Source organism: Peromyscus leucopus, chromosome 6 (assembly GCF_004664715.2).
Source record: "Peromyscus leucopus breed LL Stock chromosome 6, UCI_PerLeu_2.1, whole genome shotgun sequence".
Classification (NCBI taxonomy): Eukaryota; Metazoa; Chordata; class Mammalia; order Rodentia; family Cricetidae; genus Peromyscus; species Peromyscus leucopus.
In genome coordinates this window covers 116000723-116012062 of record NC_051068.1, presented here as the reverse complement: position 1 = coordinate 116012062, position 11340 = coordinate 116000723, and positions in this window count along the sequence as shown.

Here is an 11340-nt window from a genome sequence, read left to right as displayed (position 1 = left end):
CAGGAGAGGGAGGTACACATTTTAAAAACTGGTTTGCTGTTGCTCAATACTTAGACCCTTCCAATCCACACAGTTTTATGTGGAGAAATCATTGAGGAAGTGCCAGGAGGAAAAGAACACAGAAATCATTTTAATAAATATGGTGATATTTTATTTGTACTGAAATGTGATTTTATTTATATGTTAATAAATAAAAGTTGCCTGGGGTCAGAGCTAATAGCAAGCTATAGCAGAAGCCGGGCAGTGGTGGTGCACACCTTTAACCCCGTTCACATCACAGACAGATCTCTGTGTTTTTAAGGACACAGCCAGCGTGGAGACACATGCCTTTAATCTCAATACCAATCATAGAAGATCTGGACGTCTGTATAGACAGGTAGTGATGAGGAGGTCATGTGGTTGGGTTTATAACCAATGAGAAGGCAGAACAGAAAGTCAATAAAAAGACAGATACACAGGAAGTAGGTCTCTTTCTCAGGGGAAGGACGACAGTGGCAGTGAAGGGTAAGACAGGTTTTGTTTTGTTTTGTTTTGTTTTGTTTTTAGTCTCAGCTCTTAGCTACTGCTCTGACCTCTTGGGCGTTTAACTCTGCATTTGGCTCTGTGATTCTTATTTAATAAGACTGTTACATTTACATTTGGTGCCCAATGTGGAGCAAGGATTCATTAAAAACTGCTCAGCTTGGCTCAGTTTGACTCAGCTTGGCTAGGCTTGGCTGCTTTGGTGGGCCCAGCTCCCCAGCTTGGGCCTGCTTGGCCTAGGCCCCAGGCCCAACTGACTGTGGCTACTAGCGGTTACCCACAGCTGGAGCTACTTGATTAAAGCTGGTGCTACAAACAATTCAGTCCTACAGGAGCTACTGCTAATTGCAGTAGCTACATGCACCTGCAGATAGAGCTTGGCTCAAGTGGGAACACGTGGCTAGATTTAAGCTTTTAGCCAGAACTCGTGACCACGCATCTTACCTTCTCTCTCTCTCTCTCTCTCTGGATTCACACCTTAGACTCTAGGTAGCTGTTTTGAAATTCCCAAGTATTTCTACTGTTCTATGCAGATTTGGTAAGTCAATTAAGATATCAGATATTTTAAAGGAAAAAACTATTTGAAAGAGAAATTTTTTTTCACATTAAAAAAAAATGGGTTTTATGTGTACATTGGAGAAAATTGGGCTTTGTTTGATAAAGTTTTAGGAAGTCTGAAAATGGAACAACTATATGAGAAGATAAATGTTGATGGGATTATGCACATTATTACTTTCCTTATCCTTATTTTACTATTTAAAAAGATAGTCAATTTAAGTGCCAGGATAAAAGCTTTAGAAAAACCTGTTAAACCTGTTAAAATGAATTATAGAGAAATTCAGATTCAGACAGAAGAAATTAACAGTGAAATTGTTTCAGGATTGGATTATAAGGTTACAGAAAGAAAGCCTGTTTTCACACAAACACCCTTAATTTACCCGGTAACCATACAGCAGCTACCTGGTCAAGTGAATGCACAAAATATTTGGACTCCAATTGAAATGTTAGATTTAAGAAGGTTTAAGGAGGCAACAGTATCTTATGGCATGCATTCCCCATTTGTAAAGCAAATGTTAAACTCCTGATCAACTTATAATATTATACCACAGGACTAACGAGTGCTGGTAAATGCTGTACTGGAACCCAGGGCACAGCTGCAGAGGCAAATGTGGTTCAAAGAGGAAGCTAAAAATATAGAAATCAATGGAGGGCTAAAGGTATGCAAATCTCCCAGGATCAGCTTGTTGGAGAAGGCCAATATACTGTAATACAAACACAATGTTTATATGATATGCAAACACTAATTCTATGTCAAATGGCAGCCTTGAATGCATGGGACAGATTTGAGGAACCAGGAAAGAAAACTGAGTCATTTACAAAGGTTATTACAAGGCCCAAAAGAAACTTTCACAGATTTCTTACAAAGACTGACTTCAGCAGTAAAGAGAATGGTCCCAAATTCAGAAGCTAGCCAGATAATAATCGTATCTTTGGCTTTTGAGAACATGAATGCAGCATGCAAGAGAATAATGAGGCCATTAAAGGCAAGATCTGTACCCTTGGAAGATTGGATTAGAGACACGTTTAATGTTGGGGCTCATGACCATGATGATATGTGGATAGGAGAAGCAATTTCAAGAGGTTTGAGAAATGTCTGATCTTTTGGATGTGGAAAGCAAGGACATTTGAAAAGGGACTGTAAACAGGGCATTCCTAGAAACAATGTTTCTTCAAGGAACAATGGCAACAGAATGCCCTTCTTTCTGGAGTATGCAGAAGGTGTGATAAGGAAAGACACTGGACCAACAAATGTAGATCAACAAGGGACAGGCAAGGTAATCCTTTGTCTCTGGCTTTTGGAAACACCCAGAGGGGCCTCAGGCAGGCCCCCAAGGCAAATCCAGTTCAAACCTTTCCTGCAGTTGTAAAGAAAACCCCTACTCAGAGCAATTAAATAATCAAATGCCTTATGGAATAAATCAGGCTGTTCAGGATGATGAAACAGAGCCAGATAATATTATAAAAAATTTGTTCTCTCAGACAGAGAGAACAAAAAATTCAGGAGAAAACATAAAGAAAAATTTTTAGCAAATTTCTATAAATGAACAAAGACCAAAATTAACAATAAAAATAAATGGTGTTTTGTTGTCTGGTCTGGTAGACACAGGTGCTGACGTGACCATAATTGCACCAGAGTTTTGGCATCCAACTTGGCCTCTTCAGGAGGTAAACATTCAAATGTTAGGAATTGGAACATTATCTCAAGTGAAACAGAGTGCAAAATGGCTCTAATGTATAGGTCCAGAAGGACAGAGAGAAAAATTAAAACCATATGTGGCTAACATAGCTATGAACCTGTGGGTTCAAGATCTGTTGCAACAATAGAATGCTGAGATTAACATCCCTCCAGCCTCAGAAAAAATTAAAAACTATGACATGTTTTTGAGAGAAATATTATAAGGTATTATTCCAATAAGTGGTCACCAGCCATCCATATTATACAAGAACAGGGCACAACAACTGATGATCTTCCAAAGATACCAACAGCTCTACCTTTAAAATGGTTAACAGACAAGCCTGTATGGGTTCATCAATGGACTTTAACAACAGAGAAACTCCAGGCTTTAGAACAGCTGGTAGAAGAACAATTAAATGCTCAGCATATTGAAGAATCAACCAGCCCTTGGAATTCTCCTGTATTTGTTAGAATGGTAACAGACCTTAGAGCAATTAACAAAATAATTCAGCCAAGGGGCTCTCTAAAATCTAAAATTCCTTTGCCTGCTCTGTTACCAAAAGGATGGCCTCTCATAGTTATTGATATAAAAGACTGTTCCTTTTCAATACACTTACAAGAAAAAGACAGAGAAAGATTTGCCTTCATAGTGCCTACTTATAATAATTCTCAACCAGTTAAAAGATTTCAATGGAGGGCCCACCCACAGGGAATGTTGAGTAGCTCAACACTGTGCCAATATTTTGTACAACAGCCATTGGAAGTGATACATAAAAAATTTCCTAAATCTATAATGTATCATTATATGGATGATATTTTATTAGCCAACTCAAATGCAGATACTTTAGAAAGAATGTTTGAAGAAGTAAAGAAAATTTTGCCTTGCTGGGGATTACAAATTGCTCCTGAAAAGATACAAAGAGGAGATTCTATTAATTATTTATGATATAAAATAAAGCTCTAAAAATTAGACCCCAAAAGGTACAAATTAGGAGAAATCGACTACAAACTCTTAATGACTTTCAAAGATTATTTGGAGATATTTTAAATCTACAAACTATTGTTGGGTTAATAAATGATGAACTGAATAATTTGTTCAAAACCTTAGAAGGTGACAAGGACTTAAATAGTCCAAGAGAATTATCACCTGAAGCTGAGAAAGAATTGGCCTTGGTAGAAAAGAAAGTACATGAAGGACACGTGGATCGTATCGATCCAAAGCTGGATTACATTTTGGTTATTTTACCTTCTAGGCATTCTCCTACAGGAACATTAATGCATAGGGAAGATATTATATTGGAATGGATATTTTTACCAAATAAACCAAATAAAAAATTAAAAAGTTCTGTGGAAAAAAATCTCTGACTTAATTTTGAAAGGAAAATTGAGACTTCATCAATTAACAGGAATAGACACAGCAGAAATTGTCGTACCTTTAACTAAGGAGAACATTGAAAAATTGTGGACAGAGAGTGAACCTTAACAAAGAGCTTGCAGTAATTTTTGGGGAGAAATTAACAGTAAATATCCCAAAAGCGATAGAATTGAACTTATAAAGAGAGTTGATTGGATTTTGCCTCGAATTGTACAGGAAAAACCCATATCTGGAGTTCTTGCATTTTATACAGATGCAAACAAACAAGGAAAGGCAGGTTACAAATCATAAAATTTAAGTAAAGTGATTCAAAGTTCTTATAATTCAGTTCAAAAATCCGAGTTGTAATCTATTCTGTTGGTATTAATGGATTTTTCAGAACCTCTCAACATAGTAACTGATTCTCAGTATGTTGAAAGAGTGGTATTACATATTGAGACTGCAGAATTTATCCCTGTTGCATCAGAATTAACCACTATTTATTCAGTTACAAGATACAATCAGGAAAAGGAGTCATCCTTTATATATAACTCACATCTGATCCCATACTGGTCTGCCAGGCCCTCTAGCACAAGGTAATGATGAGATTGACAAATTATTAATAGGAAATGTGCCAGAGGCCTCAGAATTTCATTAAAAAAAACATCATGTCAATAGTAAAGGTTTAAAAAAGGATTTTTCCATAACCTGACAACAAGCCAAGGAAATTGTAAGGAAATGTTCTACTTCTTTCCTTTACAATCAGATGCCATTACCAGCAGGATGTAACCCAAAAGGTACTCAGAGGAATTAAATCTGGTAGATGGATGTGTTTCACTTTGCAGAATTTGGAAAACTGAAATACGTATGCCATACCATTGATACTTATTCAGGATTTCAATGGGCAACTGCTTTGAGTTCTGAAAAAGCTGATTCTGTAATCACTCATTTGCTAGAAGTTATGGCCACCATGGGCATACCTGCACAAATTAAAACTGACAATGCTCCAGCACATGTCTCTGTTAAAAATGAAACAGTTTTTTTGCTTATTACAATATAAAGCATATTACAGGTATACCACATAATCTTACAGGTCAAGCAGTTATAGAAAAATCAAACAGAACTCTAAAGGATATGCTAAATAAACAGAAAGGGGTAACAAAAACCCCCAGAAATAGATTGCATAATTCTCTATTAACTTTGAATTTTCTCAATGCCAATGAGAAAGGAACAACAGCTGCAGAGAGACATTATATAATAGAAAAAAACTACAGAATTAAATCAGCCTATATACTTTAAGGATGTGCTGACCTCAGAATGGAAACCAGGATATGTGTTACATTGGGGACAAGGTTTTGCTTTTGTTTCTATAGGAGAAGATAAGCTGTGGATCCCATCAATGTTGATAAAGGTTCGATTTGAACAAGAGAGTCCTCTTAATTAGAGGAGGTGATAGTTCATCAACCAGCATGAACATCCAATTTAAACTAACTCATACCATTAGCACATGCCTTTTCATTTAATCAGACACAACTTTCCAAAAAGGAACCTATTGGTGGAATTATTAAGGCCACTCCATGTAGTTAAAAGGAAGATTTATTTAGTGGGTAACTTACAAATGAAGGGATAGTTAGGTCATGGGGTCTGGGGAAGGTGTATCACAGTCCAGCGGTGTTCTCTGGAGCTCTGCACGGTCAACCTCCACCATCAAGGGTCCAGGAACGGAGAGCACTGGCCCATCCAGATCTCGGGTCTCCAGGTGCCTCCCTTGGCCCCGCCTTGTAGGCATGACAGTTGCCAAAGCCTCAATGGGGGTTGGAACTTCCAGATCAAAGCTGGAATGGCTACCCACTACATCTCTCCCTTTTTGTCTAAATAAGAAGGTTCTAACCTAATACAAGACTATATACAAAGGAATGGTTATCAAATATTGTCCAGGAATAATGAGGGATAATGACCTAGAAAAGATGGAACTACAACCAATGCGAACAATATCAAGCAAAAAACACATACTAAAATCCAGAGAAGTATAGAGCATAGGTAAATGGCATGTTACAAAGATCATTCCAAAGGTGTCCTATCCTAAAGATAAAGATATCCTGAATCTAATGCTTAATATGTTCTATCTAAGAATATATATATATATATATATATATATATATATATATATATTATGTTGTAACTATAACTGCTAGTCTTCAAGCCCATCAAAGACCTGAGAAGGAATATAATGGTACCTGAAAAATGGTAGATGGATGCAAGCAACTTTCAGGAATCTTGCAAGAGTAGACCGAGACAGCTGGCAGCCTGGATAGACACCTAATATTTCTCAGCATTGTTGGTGCATTCAAATTGGCTACAGGCCTAGAGTATCTGACAGACCATTTTCAGAGGCAGGAATTCTGAAAGACCATCTTACCCTGTCTTGGCAGAGTACAGTGGTTGCTTTCCTTGTGTCCCGCTTGTCCAAAAAGGACAGCATTGCATTCGTACTGTCAGCAGTCAAGGCAAGGGCAGTTCTTTGCCCAGTAGGCCATTTTGTGCCAAGAAGACAAACTTCCAAATGGAAATGTCTTAGAAGCCCAACATTCTCTTGGGATCAAATTGGTGCAGCCAGAAGCAATTGTGTCTCACATCAACAGAATTCTAAGTTATTTAAATGCCATATTCTCTAGGTCTATGAAGTGTTTGAAGATTACCTGTCCATCTGACCTACATATCTGTAAATTTAGATAACCTAACTAATGTAACTATAGAGATGACAAGGTGACTATAAATCTATAAGTCTTATCTGCTGAAATAACCTAAAGACTAAGGCTTCATGTAAACAAGGTAAAGAGTCTATAAGCAAAAGTATGGTAAAGAACAATGACTTCAAAATTGTGACAATGCACAAGATATTTATAACACAGGTAGGAATATATAGTGTGATATGCAATATGACAATAATCTTAAATATATATCAATATACAGATATCCTAAACAGAAGTAGAACATACATAAAGTATGACAGATATAAATTTACATTTGTATCAATATACAAATATTTCAAATAAGAGTAGAAATATATGTACATTATAACAAATATAGTTCTGTATTTGTATCAATATACAAATTATCTTAAACAGGAATATAAAAATAGTTTACAATTATATCAACATATAAGAATTCATAACAGTGCAAATTATCTAAGGTTGCTATTTTACTAAATTTATTTACTAGTATATACAATAATCTACCATAATATCTTATACCTATCCATTCTATTTCTTCTTTTCCATTTTTTTAATTAGGAGAATACTGAGGCTATATTTTATTCCACCCCCAACCATATAACCATCATCCATAACCCTGAGAATTATGAAACCTAAAGGGAGAAGGGGCGTCATTTTCTTAGAATTGCTTCCTGCTGTTTAGGGGGTGATGGTATCACTGTTGGGTACTGTGTGAAAGCTCAGATAGTTAAATCTCAGTTAAACTAACTGTAGGTTCCTCAGCAAGTCTTAGAGTAATCGGTAAGATTGTCTGAAATTCTGGCAAGAAGTGTAGTATGATGATGATGATTACCATGGTATCATTCTGGATTGGGTAGAGTTGTTGTTGTTGGGGCCCCATCTTCCTTCTGGAGACTTCAGAGATTGTTATTGGAAAAACTTATTTGTTATCAAAATGGAAAGTTTGGATTTAAAGAGGACATAACATGTAAGAAAGGATTCTGAGAAATCAAAAGTAAGCATGGAGAGAATTAGAATCTGAAGACAATGTTCCCTTTTTATTGGTTTCCTTCTGTCCCACACCAGAGGGCTCTTCTGATATGGGATTGAAGAATCTCTCAAACTTTTCTTTTAGCAATATGCTTGGGTTTAGAGAAGGAGTGAGCCAATTCCATCTCCAAAGCCAGCTTGGCTTATAATTGAATTGGAACCACAACTTTTCTAGATTGATAGAGTGATAGATGTTAGACAATGAGATTTTACCATGTGTAGATTGGTATCAATAGATTCTTTCTTTCTGCTATAAACATCTGGATATTCAAGGCCTTATGATTTTTGGAAGATGGGTATTTCCATTATCCTGGAAAGACAAAAACAAAATCCTACCCAACCTTTGATTGTTAAATTTTTCTTACAACTTGTATAGATGTTACATTGGTGGATGATCTTTTACTTCTCCTCATCAAGGGGTTTTTCCTTTTTCAATAGAATTTTTATTAATTTGTTGGTATCCATAGCTTTTCTTCTCCTGCAGAAACAAAGGCAAAACCCCTTCCCCAACATAAAACATATCCAGGTTTCCATTCTGAGGTCAGCACATCCTTGAAATAAACCGGTTGGTTTAGCACAGGAGTTTTGTCTGCCATCCAATGTCTCTCCACAGCTATTGTTCCTTTCTCATCAGCATTGAGAAAATTCAAGGTTAATAAAGCACTATGCAATCTATTTCTAGGAGTCATTGTTACCTGTTGCTGTTTATTTAGCATATCCTTTAAAGTTCGATTGGATCTTTCTATGATTGCTTGGCCTGTAGGATTGTGTGGTATACCTGTAACATGCTTTATATTGTAATAAGCAAAGAATTGTCTCATTTTATTGGAGACGTATGCTGGGGCATTGTCTGTCTTAATTTGTACAGGTATTCCCATGATGGCCATAACTTCTAATAGGTGTGAAATCACAGAATCAGCCTTTTCAGAACTCATAGGAGTTGCCCATTGAAATCCTGAATAGGTGTCAATGGTATGATGTACATACTTTAATCTTCCAAATTCTGCAAAATGAAACACATCCATGTGCCAAATTTCATTTCTTTGCATACATTTTGGATTGCTCCCTACAGGTAATGGCATTTGGTTATAGATGGAACAAGTAGAACATTTTTTCACAATATCCTTAGCCTGTTGCCAAGTGATGGAGAAATCCTTCAAACCTTTGCTATTTACATGGTATTTCTTATGAAATTCTGAGGCTTCTAGCACATTACCTATTAGTAACTGATCAATCTCATCATTACCTTGTGCTAGAGGTCCTGGCAGACCTGTATGGGATCTGATATGTGATATATATATGATGTTCCCTTTTTCTGATGATTTCCTGCAATTGTATGAATAATGAAGTTAATTCTGTATTATCAGGAATAAATTCAACAGTTTCAATATGTAAAACAACTCTCTCTGCATATTAAGAGTCAGTGACTATATTGAGGGGTTCTGTGAAGTCCATCAGTACCATAAGAATGGCATGCAGTTCTGCCTTTTGTACAGAGCTGTATGGACTTTGTACCACTTTACTTAAGTCTCCTGATTTATATCCCGCTTTCCCTGATTTATTTGCATATAGAATGTGAGGACTACAGGAACCTCCCCAATATTAGTCTTGGGGAGAGGTTTTTGTTTTTGTCTTTTAGGAGAATGAAAGCTAAGGAATCTGAAGAACACTGGACAAATGAAACAACTGAAGAAAAAGGACAAATCATCTGTCCCAGGAAAAAGAGTAAAATGGCCTATTGGTATATCATCTACAAAATTTTATAAGTCTTCCTAAATGCTTGTTTCTGCTTTTCTCTAAAGAAATTTAACACTATTGGTCTTCTTGTAGTCCCAGTTCAATTAAAATTTAAAGCTGACTTTGGAATTGGAGAATGGCTCTCTCCTTCTTTAAACTCAAGCATGTTGTTAAAATGAAAATGCAAACTCCCTGTATCATGCCTGAAGAAAGAACCATCTTCTGATATGGAACAGGAGAAAAACCAAATTAATTAAGGGACTATTCTATTACTAATCTCAATTCTTTGATTCTATTCTGATTCTTTAAACTTTTCTTAAAGTATGAATTTTATATCAAAATTTATATATATATGTATATATACATATATATATACATATATACATATATATATTTTTTAAACTTTGTTAAGATATGAATGGTCATATAGAGTACTAACTAATTCTAAAAAAAGGCTTCAATTAGCTGCCTATACATCTTTTTGTGTTTGAGACTCTTATCAGTTTTCTGCAAGAAATCATAGCCAGGCCTAACATCAACTGAAGTCTCCAGGAAGAAGATGGGATCCCACAACAACAATAATTCCACATGGACAATAATAATACCACTAAGCTGACAAACATCATCTGCATATCAGCTTTGGACTATAAACTGCTCAGAGCAATTTTGAGATGGCTAGATGAGATGATCCAGTTTCAAAGACTACTTGAATAAGAACTTGTGATAAACCCTGAACTTTGGCATTATGCTCAAACTCGACAACGAAGGATATAGCTATCTTTCTTAGAATTTGACAATTAACCAAAAAAATTTTTTTTCCAGAATAAAGATACCTTCACCCATATCCCACTTGAAAGAAATTTTAAATATACAACACCCACATTCCCAAAGAGATGGTCTGGGACGGGTGGTTTTTGGGTCTTTTAATGGGTTTGGGGTCTGGGATAATTTTTGTTGTTTAGGAAAGTTGGTTACAAGTTGTTGTTATGGGTTAGGAAAAGGTCTAAGCAAAGGAGATTAGAATTAAGGTTCTTACTTATAAAAAAAGACAATTACTAGTTTTAAATACTTTACATTGGATTGGATTTTTTATATTGTATACAAATTATATATATTGATATTGTTAGAAAATGCCATACATATATTTCTAATCTTGTTCAAAATATTGTACTTATATCATTCATTTAACAATGTAATGCAATTTGTTGATCCTTGAATGTTATTATTAACAACTATTAGAAAAAAAGAAATGAAAGTTAGTAGTTAGACATTACAATAAAACCTCTAGTCATATTAGGTGTGTTTTCAAGATCAAACAGATATATTTTAGATAGACAAGTCATCTTCAAACCCTTCAGAGATCTACAGAATATGGCATTTAAAATGTTTTAATAACTTAGAAATTTTTTTCTTTTTTGTTATGACTATGAGACATGTCAGCTCCTGGCAGTACCAATCTACTTCAGAGAAAATATGGGCATTGAAGAAACTGCATATAGAGTTAACTTTCATTGTGGCAAAAGTTAGCCACAGGACAACAAAGTATCCTTGAATCAACTGCTGACAAACAGGACAAACAGGACATGAAACAAAGGACTACTGATTCTTGCCAAAACAAGTGTGGTTGTGGCTTTAACAAAAGACATCCTCTGAGGCCAGGACAAAATGGCACCATCCCTGAAGTGGCCTTTGCAATCTGGAAAAGGTACAGTGCCCTTTTCTTTGTA